This window comes from Mirounga angustirostris, unplaced genomic scaffold (genome assembly GCF_029215605.1).
Source record: "Mirounga angustirostris isolate CCGP_5_RB_7025 unplaced genomic scaffold, mMirAng1.0.hap1 SCAF_3, whole genome shotgun sequence".
NCBI lineage: Eukaryota > Metazoa > Chordata > Mammalia > Carnivora > Phocidae > Mirounga > Mirounga angustirostris.
This window is the reverse complement of record NW_026991711.1, coordinates 86,448,886-86,464,779: the sequence shown is the minus strand read 5'-3', so window position 1 is coordinate 86,464,779 and position 15,894 is coordinate 86,448,886. Positions and strand designations below refer to the sequence as shown.

Below are 15,894 nucleotides of genomic sequence, written 5' to 3'. Positions count from 1 at the left end.
AACCATAGAGATCCCGGGGCCGCCAGAGCACCGCCCCGCTACTCTCACGTGGCCTGAGCCCGCGCACTTTATTGGCTGGCGCTGACTCTACGGGGTTGAATTTAGAGGGCTGATTTCCATTCGTGGAGCCGAATCCCAGGCAGTTGGAATAAAAGGGGAGACGCGGAGCGGATACGGAGGCGCCGGCCGGCCCGGCTCACGTCCGAGCGCTGTGTTCCGTCCGCTCAGCCGCCAGCACACGGTCGGCCGGCGCAGTGCACGCCGGGCCGCCCGGCCTCTGCGAACGAATGCGGAGCGCGCCGGGAGATTTCGTGCGGGCCCGGGCGGGCAGCATTGTCGGCGCCGGGGCCCTGCTGGGGTGCCGGCACTGCCGCCCAGCCCTCGCCCGCCTTAGCACCCGACACCCAGCTGCCCACGGCCCTTCTCCCCAAGCGTCCAAGCCTCATGTTGCGTCCCGCGACCCGGCCGCAGCCTTCGAAAGCAGCCAGGAAGGGGCATTTAAGAGCCGCGTACATCAAACCGACCCACTGGCCAAGGCCATGCCCGCAGGAGTGTACCAGGCTCGGTGCCAGCCTCCTCGTGGACCGAGAAGGGCAAACAACACCCAGCCTTTGGTATCAGGGGTCCGTCTCTCTGTCTTGAACCCCTGAATTCCGAAGCTGGAGGTGACTTAAATGCAATTACCCACAGGACAGGATTATTCAGTAGGCCCACTAAGCACATTCCTCAACACTAGCAGGGCAAAGGTCTCAAAAAGACCAATATAAAACATTTTTAAAAAATATTAGGACTAAATAACTTTAATTTCCAATACTTGCTATTTGATTTGCTTTCATTTGACGACTTGGCATTTTGTTTTTAATTACAGATGGAGTTGCACTTGTTTCTGCCCTGCTCCCACACCCTCACCATTCCAAACAAACTATATAGGCCCTGCAGCAAAGGCATGCCCTCTTTTAAAGCAATGCCAGTCTTGTTAAGAACACAGACTCAAGCCCACAGATAGACTGTTTTGTGTTTTGCTATTCTGTTTATGCACAAAGGAATCCTTAACATGCTTGTCCTCAAGGAGCAAAGAAAAGTAGTAAAAAATGCAAATCATATCTGACAGTGAAGCTTTCCAGCAAAAACCTTCTGCTCTAGAATGCATAATGTACTCAAGCATAATAAGATCTACTACTACAGACTTTTAGCATAATTACCTGTAGGCAACAAAAACTGAGGAAACTGAATATCTTTGATTGGTGTCTCTTGGACCTAAGCTCCCAAAGAAAACCTGGTGGACAGCAGAGAAAGGAACAGACAGCGATACTTTGTAGAACAGGAGGTGACTTTTTTAAAAAAGCAATTTCTATAGCAGTCTTCACAATTTCTGTCACAGTCTTGACACACTTACCTGCTGTTGAGGCCACATTTGCCTGTTTCTAACCTCTGCCTGAAAAATTCAAATTAGATGATCATATGGCCCACAGCCAGAAATACAGGAGGCAGCAAGCCAGAGGTCAATTTTTTTTGTTTCTAAATAAGACAAAATCCTGACTTAAAGTAATCAGAATAAATTTCACATCGTGAAGTTTTTTCCAGCTGAAAGTCTGAAAATATGGCATCTGGAAAGGGCCTTAGTCTATTGCTCCCAGGGCAGTACTATATCGTCATTAAACAGCCCACAGATAAGGGAGTTATTGCTCCCTGGTTATCAAGCTGTCAGGGAGTAAATGATGGAACTAAGTTAGACTTGAAACACTCCCAAATTAAAAACAAAAACAAACCTTGCATTGAGCTTTCAAAAAATGCATTTTACTGAGAAGTAGGATCCAGATGCTGTGGCCATTGTTAACTGATGCCAAAAGGCAAAGAGTCAGGACTTTTAAAGTCACTTTGAGGTCACCTCCCATCAGTAAGCAACAGTTTGAACTGATGCAAATATATACAGAATGGGACGCCTGGGTGGCTCAGTTGGTTAAGCATCTGCCTTTGGCACGGGTCATGGTCCTAGGGTCCTGGAATCAAGTCCCGCGTCGGGCTCCCTGCTCAGCGGGAAGCTTGCTTCTCCCTCTGCCTGCCGCTCCCCCTGCTTGAGCTCTCTCTCTCTGGCAAATAAATAAATAAAGCCTAAAAAAAAAAAAAGATATGCAGAATGAAATTATGAACAGGAGGAAGAAACTGAGGGCAATATATGCCAGAAATACGGAAGAGGCTGTGTCTTATTTATTTTCTCGTTTCCTACACAAAATAGAGAAACCTTGTACATAGGAGGCAGGCACTCATTATTTGTTACCCGAATAAGTGAAGAAGAAAGCCAGCAAACAGCAGGAATGTAATATAGTTGGGAAAGGGAACTGTAGCTCAAGCCCTCTGCATGATCCTGAAATGTCATCCCAATCTGCTGTGATATAATGCACTACTCTATCAAAATAGCTCAAATCATCTGCTTCCAGATGTACAGCTTCCCATCATTTCTTGCCTTGAATGATTAAGAATATATGGTAATGTAGGGCGCCTGGGTGGCTCAGTTGGTTAAGCGACTGCCTTCGGCTCAGGTCATGATCCTGGAGTCCCCGGATTGAGTCCCGCATCGGGCTCCCTGCTCGGCAGGGAGCCTGCTTCTGCCTCTGACCCTCCCCCCTCTCATGTGCTCTCTCTCTTTCATTCTCTCTGTCTCAAATAAATAAATAAAATCTTTGGGAAAAAAAAAGAATATATGGTAATGTAAGAGACTAGATCTTAATTGTTCCCACCACAAAAAAGAAATGATAATTATGTAACATGTAGAGGTGTTAGCTAACTCTATAGTGGTAATCATATTGCAATATATAAGTGTATCAAGTCAACAGATTGTACACCTTAAACTTACACAGTGTTATATGTCAATTATATTTCAATTTAAAAAATTATATATGGTAATGATTAAGAGAGTCCACTCTGGAATCAGGCTGTGTTCAAATTCCAGCCCTGACACTGAATACCTGTGAACCTAGAGCGAGTTAAAGCATAATAACTCAGGGTTATGAAATTTAAATGTTTACACATATGAAGCTATTATAGGATAAGCATGTCAAAGATGCTCAATAGCTGTGAACCTTATTAGTATTAGGATGTTGTGATAAACATGAAATTGACCTGTACGGACAGACCCATTCTTTTGGATGAGCAATGCACTGATGCACTAAAGGCATTTGTCAACCTGTAGTAATGAAATAAGTTTTCACAAGAGATATTGATGGGTGACACAGATTTTATCTGTCCCACTTTCCAGACTGACATGAGTCCGGTCTTAGTAGGAGATGCAGAGTCTGAATCTGTGTTCTCGTCTCCACAAAAAGCAGGCACAGAGAGACTGTAATCTCCTTCAGAGATGGTGCCTGTCTCCTGTGTATCCTCCACAGGGTAAGTCCAGTTGGGTACTTAAAAGGGATGATAAATACTAATCTGATTAAAATAAATGTTTACTGGGTCACAGGGGTGACTCATTCAATTGAGCATCTGATTCTTGATTTCAACTCAGGTCTTGATATCATGGGTCATGGGATTGAGCCCTGTGTCTGTTTTGGGCTCCATGCTCACTGAAGATTCTGCTTAAAGATTCTTTCCCTCTGCCCCTTCCCCTGCTCAAGTGCACACATGCTCTCTCTCTCAAATAAATAAAATCTTAAAATCAATCAATCTTTACCTGTATATACCAATGTCTACATGGGTTGAGTGTTTCAGAAATATGAAATGTTTCTGACAATATGAAATATTTCTGACAATATTTCTTTTTAAAATTATTTTATTTATTTATTTATTTGTCAGAGAGAGAGAGAGAGAGACAGAGAGTACAAGCAGGGGGAGCAGCAGAGGGAGAAGCAGACTCCCCACTGAGCAGGGAGCCTGATGCGGGACTTAATCCAGGCCCCTGGGATCATGACCTGAGCTGAAGGCAGATGCTTAACCGACTGAGCCACCCAGGCATCCCTCTGACAATATTTCTTGACAAACTGCCAAGACCCACAGTATTTTGTTTGTGGTAGAGTTAAACCACATTACTCTGAGAAGATGTATTTTAAAACTTTGTATGTCACTTGGGTACACAATTTAACATCAAGAAGTTTCTAAACTTCTAGCTATTATTGATGAAATAAATGAAACCAAGTTAGGAAGCTCAAGTCACACATCTGTTTATTCTATAAATACTCTTAATATCTAGTCTGTACTGAGAATTTTATATTATTGTTTTACTGAGATATAACATACACATGCACATAACATAGAATGCACAAATCTTTTTTTTTTTAAGATTTTATTTATTTATTTGGGAGAGAGAGACAGAGATAATGAGAGAGAGCATGAGTGGAGAGGAGAGGGAAAAGCAGGCCTCCTGCTGAGCAGGGATTCCCAACACAGGCACGAGCCCAGGACACTGGGATCATGTCCTGAGCTGAAGGCAGAATCTTTTTTTTTTTGAAAAAAGATTTATTTATTCATTTGAGAGAGAGAGAGCACAAGCAGGGGGAGAGGCAGGCAGAGGGAGAGGGAGAAACAGACTCCTTGCCAAGCCAGGAGCCTGACGTGGGGCTAGATCCCGGGACCTGGAGATCATGACCCAAGCCGAAGGCAGACGCCCAGCCATCTGAGCCACCCAGGCACCCCTAGAATGCACAAATCTTAAGTGCACAGTTTGGCTGACTCTTACATTAGTATATACCCATGTAACCACCATCCAAATTAAGATGTAGAAATTTCAAGCAGCCCAGAAGCCTCCCTTGTGCCTTCACCCAGGTACTAAGCCCCCTTCAGAAGATAACCATTATTTTGACTTGTATCACCAGATATAGTTTTGTTTGTTCTTGGCTATCATAGAAACAGACTCATACAGTATGTATTCTTTTCATCTGAGTTCTTTTGCTCAACATTATGTCACAGAAATGCATCTCTCTGGTTGGGTGCAGGCATAGTTCATTCCTTTTCTTTGCTACATAGGCTACTGTGTCATTCAGTACATATTGAATGAATATGCCACAATTTGTTTATCCAGCATTTTTTAAAAAAAATCTTGTTTCCTTCTCTGAGTCTAGAGATTTAAGACTTTCTGCAAGATCTCATGTTTTTTGCAACCTTGTGTGGTTCATCCTCAAATTACAATAGTTATAAATGGCTATTGTATCCATCAGGATCCAGTCAGGAAAGAGGTATCTGAGAGATAGCACCACATCTTCACTTGTCTAGCCTCAGGGTTATGTCACCTATCCTGATGCCACAGCCAGCATCACGGAGTGGAATTGAGACAAGTAGGCTTGGCCTGGTAACTACCTGGGTAACTACCAGCCATCATTTCAAGGTTTCACCAAAATAAGAAGATTGTCCTCTTTTTTTTTTTGCCCCCTGGGAATATGCCAGTCGCAACTCCTTTGGGTCCTGGTTGAAAACTTAGAAGTTCTGGGCCTTCTCCCAAGAATGCTGAAAGCTGTCACTCTACCTGAATTGTCTAGCACCTTAGGACTTGCGGAGCTCCTGAACTTCTAGCTCCTAAAGTTCCTAAAGCTGCAGCAATTGGATACACACCAAGGGAAGGAAAGAGCCTGAGGTCAGTGGGACATATTCCAAGAGTTAGTACTTTACAGATGTTACAAGGACTTTTTTTTTTTTGAGAGAGAGAGAGCACAAGCAGGGCAGAGGGAGAGGGAGAGAGAGAATCTTAAGCAGGCTCCATGTTCAGTGCGGAGCCCAACCCGGGGCTCGATCTGAAGCCCCTGAGATCATGACCTGAGCAAAATCAAGAGTTGGTCACTTAATCAACTGAGCCACCCAGGTGCCCGAAGGCCTTTCTTAATATAATGACTTTAAGTTTCTCAGAGATGGAAACATGAGAGCAATTTAAGACTACCATCGTTTTCCTCCTCAATGTTGTGTTAGAGACCTTGATGTGCAGAGATGGAGGATCAATGAGACTAAATAAACAACATCTCACCACAGCAGGAAAGGGAAAAAAAAAAAAATAAACAAATGAAAAAAGAAAAAAAAAAAGAAAGGAAAAAACCTCCAAAATTACAAAAGGAAAGGCAAGATATGGGGACTCAGAAGGCAGGAGTGGTGAGAAGTTACAAGAACAGATCCTGATTTGTGCTGAAGAAGATTACAGTTTGCTTGGGGCTTGCTTGGGGACAACAAAAAGTAACCACATTGAAAGGAAATCACTGAACATATACAAAGCAATGGAAGACATTGAAGTGGTGAGGTGACACCAACGTAAAGGAAAAGAGGCTGCATATGATGGAAAACATCAGGAGTCCTTGCTCACTGACCCCACGGCTGCTCCCTACCCACCAGATCACGAAGGCTGTCCGGCTGAAGCTATGCAGCTGGTATGGTGAACATGTCAACGTGTGAAGTGCCACGTAGCTACAGCACTGGCCACAAATGTGTCTGACTAAAAGAGTGAATATATGAGTGAAGTTTGGAAGCTATCCATCCCATGAGTATTTTCTCACTTCTCAAGGCAGAGATCTTAACTTACGTAGAAACTGAGTTCCTAAGCTTCAGACTAAAGCCTTAGGACCCTAGCAGAGCCCAAACATCCCAAACTGGGGATCTTCTTTCTTCTAAACTACACAAAGCTGTAGGAAGGAGAATGCAAGGAGAAAGGGCAAGCAGGGCCCAGGATGGGGAAGCGAACAGAACATCTCCTTCACTTACACTTAGGTGTAAATCCAACAAAATATGTAAGGGCATATATAAAGAAAACTACAAAATGCTGTTGAAAGAAATAAAAAAATGTAAAAAAAAAAAAGAAGGGACATACTGTATTTATGGATTGGAAGACTCAACATAACAAAGATACTGGTTCTCTCCAAATTGATCTGTATGTATAGATGGATAGATCTAATGCAATTCCTATCAAAATTCTACCAAGGATTTTGGTAAACATAGAAAAGCTTATTCTAAAATTCACATAACGAAAAAAACAGGAACTAGGATATCTCAAAGAATTTTGAAAAAAAAAAAAAAGTAGGAAGACTCACTCTACTTGATATTCTGGTTTCCGTATATGGCTATGGTAATCAGGACTGCAGTACCAGCTGAGGGACAAACACATAGATCCCAGAATAGAGAACAAAGTGATAGCCTACACAAGACCAACCAACTGGTCTCTGACAAAGATTAAAAAGCAATTCGATGGACGAAAGGAGAGTCTTTTCAAACAAATGATGTTGGAGTAACTAGACGTCCATGGACAAAAACCCAAAAAGCTTGACTTAACCCCTTTTATAAAAATTGACTCAAAATGCCAAGATGTCCATCGACAGATGAATGGATAAAGAAGATGTGGTATATATATACAATGGAATATTATGCAGCCATCAAAAGGAATGAGATCTTGCCATTTGCAACGACGTGGATGGAACTGGAGGGTATTCTGTTGAGTGAAATAAGTCAAACAGAGAAAGACATGTATCATATGATCTCACTGATATGAGGAATTCTTAATCGCAGGAAACAAACTGAGTGTTGTTGGAGTGGGGGGTGTGGTGGGAGGGATGGGGTGACTGGGTGATAGACACTGGGGAGGGTATGTGCTCTGGTAAGCGCTGTGAATTGTGCAAGACTGTTGAATCTCAGATCTGTACCTCTGAAACAAATAATGCAATATATGTTAAGAAAAAAAAAAAGAAGAAGAAGGTAGCGGGAGGGGAAGAATGAAGCGGGGGAAATCGGAGGGGTGGACGAACCATGAGAGACGATGGACTCTGAAAAACAAACTGAGGGTTCTAGAGGGGAGGGGGGTGGGAGGATGGGTTAGCCTGGTGGTGGGTATTGAGGAGGGCACATTCTGCATGGAGCACTGGGTGTTATGCACAAACAATGAATCATGGAACACTTCATCTAGAACTAATGATTAATATATGGGGATTAACATAAGAATAAAAAAAATTGACTCAAATGGATCATAGATTTTTTTTTTTAAAGATTTTATTCAATGGGGCGCCTGGGTGGCTCAGTCGTTGAGCATCTGCCTTCGGCTCAGGTCATGATCCCAGGGCCCTGGGATCGAGCCCCGCATCGGGCTCCCTGCTCGGCGGGAAGCCTGCTTCTCTCTCTCCCACTCCCCCTGCTTGTGTTCCCTCTCTCGCTGTGTCTCTCTCTGTCAAATCAATCAATCAATCAATCAATCTTTAAAGATTTTATTCATTTATTTGCGAGAGAGAATGAGAGACAGAGAGCACGAGAGGGAGGAGGGTCAGAGGGAGAAGCAGACTCCCCACTGAGCGGGGAGCCCAATGCGGGACTCAATCCCGGGACTCCAGGATCATGATTTGAGCTGAAGGCAGTCGCTTAACTGACTGAGCCACCCAGGCGCCCTGGATCATAGATTTAAAGTGAAATGTAAAACTAGAATATTTAGAAGAAAACAGCAGAAAATCTTCAGGGCCTGGGCTTGTTGAACAGTTTGTGGATATGACACCAAAAACACTACTCATAAAAGAAAAAAAAATCAATCAACTGGATTTCATAAAACCTTTTTCTCTATGAAAGGTCCTCTTAAGAGGATAAAAGTACGAGCTACAGACTGGGAGGAAATGTTTGTAGAACACATATCTGATAAAGAGCTCATTTCTAGTATATATAAGGAACTCTCAAACTTAATGGTAAGAAACAAACAATCCAATTAGAATATGGCCATGAATAAACATTTCATTGAGGAGGATATATGGAAGGAAAACAAGCACATGAAAAGATGTTCAATGTCACTTGCATTAGACACATTAAGATCACACTGAGATGCTCTTGCAAACCTACCAGGATGGCTGAAATAAAAAGTAGTGGTCATACAAAATGCTGGCGAGGATGCAGAGAAAATGGGATGGCTCACACATTTGCTCATGGGAATGTAAAATTGTACGACCACTTTGGAAATAGTTTAGCAGTTTCTTTTTTTTTTTTTTAAGATTATTTATTTACTTATTTGAGAGAGAGAACACAAGAAGGGAGTAGCAGAGGGAGAGGGAGAAGCAGGCTTTCTGCAGAGCAGGGAGCCCGATGCGTGGCTCAATCCCAGGACCATGGAACCATGAGCTGAAGGTAGACACTTAACCGACTGAACCACCCAGGTGCCCCAGTTTGGCAGCTTCTTAACCCTGTGTCCCAACAATTACACCACTGGACATTTCTGCTGGAGAAACAAAAACTTATGTCTTCATGAAAACCATTACACGATTGCCCATAGCCGCTTTATTCATACTAGCGTGAAACTATGAATAGCTCAGACGTCCTTCAGCGGGTGAATGGTGAAAGAAACTGTGATAGGTCTATACTGTGAAATACTACTCAGCAGGAAAAACGAACAAACCACTGATAAACACACCCACCTGTATGGAGCTCGAGGAGCAGCAGCTTTGTGGCCCCGTGCTGTGAGGTGCCCAAGGAGCACAGCTCTCCAGCCTCTGCTTAGGTCCGCTTAGCTTCACTCTCTCCTGCATGGACGGGATGGAACTCAGGTCAGGCCTCTCATCCTCCTCGTCCCAGGAGTGGCTCAAGCATGACCACATGACCCAGTTCAGGCCAAAGACAGTTGCTGAGCAAGAGTCACAGCTCGCCTTTCTCCTGGCACTGCTGACTGGTGTCTTGGCTTCACGTAGCACATGACCTGGGGCAGCTGGAAAGGAACCACACTGGTTATACTGTTTGAGCCTCTGAAAGAGTCCATGCCTGAAGCTAAAACTACCCCAGACTCATGTGATAACTTCTATCTTCTATTAAAAGAACAAACTATAAAGAGTCCCTGGAACAATTCAAATAACAGGAGACAACAAGATGCCTCTACTCTGAATGAGGGAGTTGCTGAACTCCCAAAGTCTAAAGGAAGGGGGAGTATATTAGGGAAAAATGATCCTGTGTTACCTAAGCCCCGTCTTCCACCTCAACAAAAATGGGAGATCCCTAAATAAGTCAGAAGCTGCCCCTTTTTCTAATCTTCTTTTGTGTCAGTCTCATTAAGGAGTAACTTTTTAGTTCCAGCAGTGGAGCCAGAATAAAAATTCTTTTTCCCCTAAAGAGAAAGCTCACAAAATACAGGTAACACACAACAATGTGTAATGCTTCCTCCCTTCCCTAGAAGCCACTGGGGGAAAGAAGTAGTGGGGGCGGGTCCCCAGCCCAAGAGAGGTTATAGTTTCTCACATTCCAAACAGAGCTCACTGGAGAAGCGACATGAATATTTGTCTTAGCAGCTTCAAGGAAACTGGTCCTTCTTTACCAGCTCGGCATTTCTATTCGCAGACACCAAAGAAGTGGCAGGCTCCAGGGACCCGACTGTTGTTCCTGTCTGAGGGGCTGGCCATTGTGCCCTCATGTGACAGGTCACCTCATCTGGTCCAGGCTCTTAACAAGAAGAGTGAGACATTGAGGACATGGGGCCGGAATAAAGCACAAGGAACCCACCAATCACCTGGGCTGAAAGTCAATCCCCTTTATCCATGTGAAACTTAGTACTGGCTCCACATCCAAACTACTGTGTTATAACGAGCTACATTAGCCAACTTTATAATTAAGGCCCATAGACGTCAACTACTCCAGCAGAAAATTTCTGCCAAATTCTCATTACAAAGTGACACTTTCTGTGAGATATTTCAGGAACCTCGGCAGAAAGAAGAAAGTGCCCCAAGATATCCTAACTAAATGCCTTTCGAATAATTGTAAAGGAAGTGCTTTTTCAAAAATACAGACTACATGAATTCCTTTATAACCACAGAAATGCCATCGATTGAATGTTTGTGTCCCCCCAAAATTCGTATGTTGAAACCTAACCCTCAGTGTGATGGTATTAGGAGGTGAGGCCTTGGGGAGGTGATTAGGTCATGAGGGTGGAGCCCCTGTGAATGGGATTAGTGCCCTTATCAAAGGGACCTCACAGGGCTCCCTCACCCCTTCTCCCGCGTGAGGACACAGCGAAAAGACAGCTGTTGATGAGCCAGGAAACGAACCCTTACTAGATATTGATCTGTTGGTGCCTTGATCTTGGACTCCCAGCCTCCAGAGCCGTGAGGAGTCAGTGTTGTGTTTCTGAAGCCCCTCGGTCTGTGGGGTTCTGTTACAGCAGCCCGAACAAACGGAGACAAGAGGCAGGGTTGAAGATATGCCTCAGCATGTACTTGTTTATCAGTTCATTTATTTACTCAATGAAAAGGCTTTTTCTTTTTCTTAAAAGATTTTATTTATTTATTTGACAGAGAGAGACATAGCAAGAGAGGGAACACAAGCAGGGGGAGAGGGAGAGGGAGAAGCAGGCTTCCTGCGGAGCAGGGAGCCCGATGCGGGGCTTGATCCCAGGACCCTGGGATCATGACCTGAGCCGCAGGCAGACGCTTAACGACTGAGCCACCCAGGCGCCCCTATTTTATTTATTTTTTATTATTTATTTATTTAAAAAAATTTTTTTAAAGATTGTATTTATTTATTTGACAGAGAGAGACACAGCGAGAGAGGGAACACAAGCAGGGGGAGTGGGAGAGGGAGAAGCAGGCTTCCTGCGGAGCAGGGAGCCCAATGAGGGGCTTGATCCCAGGACTCTGGGACCATGACCTGAGCCGAAGGCAGACGCTTAACGACTGAGCCACCCACGCGCCCTGAAAAGGCTTTTTCTTAAGTTGTGAACATGGTAACTTAATTTTTTACTTTAATTTCTCTAATAATATACTGGTTTCGGTATTATTGCCACTGTCTTCTTTCAAGGTTGAATTCAATTTTTACCTTTCTTTCAAACCTGTTCCACTAATCAAATTAATATTGTATCTCTATTCTCTCAGCTCCAATAGCACTTCACAGTTTAGTACTTAATTACCTATTATCTTCCATTGCTTTCAATTTATTTCATGTGTGCCAGGCCTGTCCTCACAATTAGATTTTTAAAAACTGTGGTAAAAAACACATAATATAAGGGACACTTGGGTGGCTCAGTCGTTAAGTGTCTGCCTTCAGCTCAGGTCATGATCCCAGGGTCCTGGAATCGAGTCCCCCATGGGGCTCCCTGCTCAGCAGGAAGTCTGCTTCTCCCTCTCCCACTCCCCCTGCTTGTGCTATCTCCCTCTCTCTCTCTCTCTCTGTCAAATAAATAAATAAAATCTTTAAAAAGAACACACAAAATGGGCCATTTTAACCATTTTGAAGTGTACAGTTCAGTGATATTAATTACATTCATAATGTTGTGCCACAGATCTGAGAAGTTTTTCATCTTGCAAAACTGAAACTCTGTACTCCCCACTGTCTCCTCCAGGAGCCCCTGGCTACCACCATTCTATTTGCTGTCTCTCTGAATTTGACAGCTCTAAGTCCCTAATATAAATGGAGTCATGCAATATTTATCTTTTTGTGACTGGCTCATTCTCTTAGCATGAAGTCCTCTAGGTTCATCCATATTGTGACATGTTAGGATCTCCTTCCATCTTAAGGCTGAACAGCATTGTACTGTTTGTGTACAGCTAATGGGTGCAGCCAAGTCTGGCCTTACAGTGTGCGTGATTTCCCAGTGAACACACATAGTGGAGCTCCTCAAAGACCTTCTGATACCTGACTGGGGAGATGGAAAGGTCTCACTGGCACAACTCATGGACTGAGCTAGGAGTGGAAAACTCAAATGAAATATGATAACCTTCACTGTGGAAAATCAAAAGTAAAAACAAACTAGCAACTCTTAATTACTATTTGGTATAATAAGAAATACATATTTGATCTTTGTCCCCAGTTCCTGGCACAGAGCTCCTAAAGCCCTTAGGATTTCCTAGGAGATAAGAGATATAAGAGTGCTTTTGTTTGTAATAAACCTCTTTCAACCATACCTGAGCTTATTTTTAAAAATTTTTTAAAAGATTTTATTTATTTGAGAGACAGCGAGCCCAAGTGGTGGGCAGAGGGAATAGGAGAAGCAGGCTCCCCACTGAGAAGGGAGCCAAACACAGGGCTCGATTCCAGGACCCTGAGATCATGACCTGAGCCGAAGGCAGTCACTTAACCAACTGAGCCACCCAGGCAGCCTGACCATGCCTGAGGTTATGCTAAGGAGGTGGCCCTTGGAGGCCAAGGATGGCTTTGGGAAGCAGTTGGTTGCCAGGGGAAACACCGCATGATTAGATGTTGGAACTTAGAGCTCCCGACCTCTGGGGCAGGGAGAGGGGCTGGGGATTGAATTTGATCACCAATGGCCAATGATTTAATCAATCATACCTGTGTGATGGGATCCCTATAAAAATCTCTAAGCAGCAGGTTCTGGAAGCTTCCCAATCCATGAACACGGTGAGGTGTGGCGAGGGAGAAGGTATGGATGTTCCATAATAGCTCCAAATACCTTTAGGCTATTCCTGAATTGTATGCATCTCTTCCACTTGACTGGTCCTGAATTGTATCCTTCATAATAAGCTAGTAAACATAAGTAAAGTGTTTTCCTGGGCGCCTGGGTGACTCAGTTGGTTAAGCGACTGCCTTCGGCTCAGGTCATGATCCTAGAGTCCAGGGATCGAGTCCCGCATCGGGCTCCCTGCTCAGCGGGGAGTCTGCTTCTCCCCCTGACCCTCCCCCCTCTCATGGTCTCTCTCTCTCAAATAAATAAATAAATAAATAAAATCTAAAAAAAAAGTGTTTTCCTGAGTTCTGTGAGTCATTCTAGCCAAGTATTGAACCTGAGGAGGGGGTCATGGGGCCCCTGATCTGTAGCTTCTCCATCAGAAGTATGGGTGGCTGGGACTTGCAATTGGCATCTGCAGTGGGGGTAGTCCTGTGGAAGTGAATCCTTAAAACTGTGGGGTCTGCTGCTAACTCTGGGTAGTTAGTGTTAGAACTGAATTGAATGGAACTGTTGGACATCCAGGTGGTGACAGAGAGAATCCAAGAGTTGATGCTAGAACCGTAATGACAGGCAGGCATTTTCTCTGGCTCCAAAACGAGGCATATGTGGGAAAGGAGCCTAGGCAAGCAAGCATGCTCAGTGCATCTGGTGCATATTAGGAACTCAGCACCTGTAGAAGAAATGCTTATTTAAAATAAATATTACTGACATGCCTTGCAATATGGGGACATCTGGGGTATTCTAGTAAAAGTTATGGGACATTTACTAAAGATTCTGATTTGAAGTTCATTTATTTATTTATTTTTAGTAATCTCTACACCTAATGTGGAGCTCGAGCTCACAACCTCTAGATCAAGAGTCGCAATCTCCACCAACTGAGCCAGACAGGAGCTCCTGAAAATTCTGATTTGAAATCATTATTCTATGCTCTTCACTTTGAAGTTAGTCCCACATGCCAGGAAAGGTCCAGCTTCCCAATCTCACTCTGTGTTTGTGAAGTATAAAACCTGTATTAAGAAAAATGCTGTTTCCTCAATTACTTGCAACCCTCTCCAAATCATACACAAAAATCCTCATGCAACCTGCGTGGAGAGAAGTGTGTTAGCCAGAGAGAGGGTGAAGAAGTAGGAGGAAGGTAAAGAAGACAGCTCAGAACAGGCTGTCTCTGCTTGATGGCTTTTCCACCTACTGCAGTGAGTATCATCAAGGAAAGTTCTCCATCCTAGACCCACTCCGTCAGTGACTCCTGGACAGGATCTGGAATCTCTAGCAACACATTCCCCAGCGGATTCTAAAGCCACCAAAGTTTGAGAAGCATTGGTTTCTTGTATGGACTGAATTGTGTGTCTCCCCCACCCCCCAAATTCATATGTTGAAGCTCTAACCCCCAGTGTGATTATATAGAGAGCTTATAGAGATAGGGTCTTTAGGACACAATTAAGGTTAAATGAGATCATAAGGGTGGGGCACGTCTGCAAACATGAAGAGAGCTCCCAGGAACAAAATTGGTTGATGCTTTGATCTTGGACTTCAAGCCTCCAAAGCCGTGAGAAATAAATTTCTGTTCTTCAAGCTGCCCAGTTTTTGGGGTACTTTGTTACAGCAGGCAGAGCTGGCTAAGGCCGCTTCAGGGATCAAAAATGACCAGTCTATTGTCGGCTCCAAAGAAGGGACCCTCGCTCTAGACCTGGAATCTCTGGTGTGAAGAGGCAGGTGTATGGTTATCCTGGGCTGGAGGCCTGGATCAGCGGTGGAGAGGGGGCACGAGGGCACACCTGAAATATTGGCAACGCTCTGTTTCTTGGTTAGGGTGTGATCACACAGAAGGGCGCACTTTGTGAATCCCTATTAGGCTGGATACTTAGGATTTGTGTACTTTTCTGTATGTATTTCTACTTACAAAAAATGACAGTATTCAAATAAAAAGTTCAAAGGTTTACCTCTTCTTAGAACTGTGAGGATTAAGAGATCACAGATGTAAGGCGCCTGACCGTTTTTTAGCACGCAGGACACACTCATTAGCTATTTGCCAGCTTTTGTCAGCTCATTAGGTGAAAGGCCAAATGAATATGCAAATGACCAAACTGGGTGAGGACAGAAAGACTCAGCAGTCCACCACCGCCACCGAGAGGGCAGAAGAGGGCAAGGAGAAACGCACAGATGTGGGGTTTGCGTTTCGGCTTCTCCACCTCCTGAGCAGGTCCCTTAACCTCTCTGAGGCTCAGCTTAACGGGCTGACAGGTGTGCCGCCAAGATCAAACGTCGTCGTACAAAAAGGCCCTGTCCTCACGTTCTGCCTGTATGCACCGCAGAGCTCAGTGAGTGCTAAGCATGATGCCGATGACCGAGGAGCTGGGATGTGGCCACGTCCCCACGCTCCTGCAGTCTGAATCTCGGACAGGCAGGAGGATCAGCAGGCAGCTTTAAATACAGGTTCTCCAGTGGCCATTAACCCCTAAGCATCTGTAGATGAAAGCTTTTGATGTTGCTCTCGAAAGTTAAACTTCCCAAGAAACGCTGTTCACAATTTACCTTCAAGGAAATCATTTGCAGTTCCACATTAAGCTTATTGCTGGGAGTGA

The 15,894-nt window shown here is 44.2% G+C and overlaps 1 long non-coding RNA gene across 2 annotated transcripts in view; it reads left to right on the top strand.

Annotated features, from left to right (window-relative positions):
- The window catches only part of LOC135363861 (uncharacterized), a 54,799-nt gene that overhangs the window by 1,056 nt on the left and 37,849 nt on the right, over positions 1-15,894 (top strand). Inside the window, exons 2-3 of one of the 2 annotated variants that reach the window (XR_010410095.1) lie at positions 869-3,387; positions 14,121-15,693. This is a non-coding gene — a long non-coding RNA (uncharacterized LOC135363861). Of the gene's footprint in view, positions 1-868; positions 3,388-14,120; positions 15,694-15,894 lie in introns of those variants that run through there. The other variant, XR_010410094.1, reaches the window with a different exon arrangement.